Source organism: Branchiostoma floridae, chromosome 10 (assembly GCF_000003815.2).
Source record: "Branchiostoma floridae strain S238N-H82 chromosome 10, Bfl_VNyyK, whole genome shotgun sequence".
Taxonomy (NCBI): Eukaryota; Metazoa; Chordata; class Leptocardii; order Amphioxiformes; family Branchiostomatidae; genus Branchiostoma; species Branchiostoma floridae.
In genome coordinates this window covers 23602842-23603761 of record NC_049988.1, presented here as the reverse complement: position 1 = coordinate 23603761, position 920 = coordinate 23602842, and the positions used below count along the sequence as shown (strand labels likewise).

At 37.7% G+C, this 920-nt stretch overlaps 1 protein-coding gene across 1 annotated transcript in view; it reads left to right on the top strand.

Annotated features, from left to right (window-relative positions):
• LOC118425123 overlaps positions 1-920 on the top strand; it is a 10334-nt gene that overhangs the window by 7321 nt on the left and 2093 nt on the right. The gene's annotated exons all lie outside the window — the stretch shown is intronic.

Here is a 920-nt window from a genome sequence, read left to right as displayed (position 1 = left end):
TTAAACGTGCACTCGTAAAATCCAAGATGGCGGACCGAATGGCCAGATCAAGAATAACAAGCTAATTATCCCTTAAAATTTGTAACTACCTGGTATTTTTTCATCAAAAACCATCTAAATGGATGAATTTAGTCTATTTCCATTGCCCTTTGTGATTATTTGTTGCAAAAAAAGTATTTTCAAAAATTCAAGGTGGTGGATATAATATGGCGGAGCCCAACTCGTATCTTAGATGTGCATGACGTCATTTTATGACGTCATATTGACGTCATTGACGTCGCTATTGGTAACGCAAGTCGTAATAAACATTATTATTCTGTTATCTGCACTTGTTGTTACATTTTTGCAGCATAACTTGAAGTTTTCTGAGAATACCCATTTTTCATGGGTTTGGCCAATGTAATTAAATTGAAGACGTCATAATTACGTCATCTTACGTCAACGTAACGTCAAACGTCATATACTTGTCAGATATTATGTCGCTATCATATCCTGAAAATTTGGTGGCCCTACGGCACGTCGTTTTAGAGTTATAGGACTTAGAAGTGGAGGGCCTCAAAAGCCCCCCCCGGTCCAGGGATGACCAAAAAAGCCCGGTCTGAATAGGGTTAATGTAAAGATAGGCTCTCGAATTTTGATAAAACATGACAGAAGCTAAACAATGTCTTCAGTATGGCCGACACAACAACTACAAAATTATGCATAGCTTACAGTCATTGAAATTAAAGCTTTGGAAACAATCCTCGAGAAAGAAAAGGAGATGATAATCTACAGCTATATGCAAGGAGCTATCATCAACTATATTCCATAGGCAGTGTTGGGAAATTGCATTGGCTTCAACAACACAGCACTGTTCTCAAGATTCACCATACGGAACATAGACAATACACTACAAAGCAAAACAATTGAGCTTTCATCTG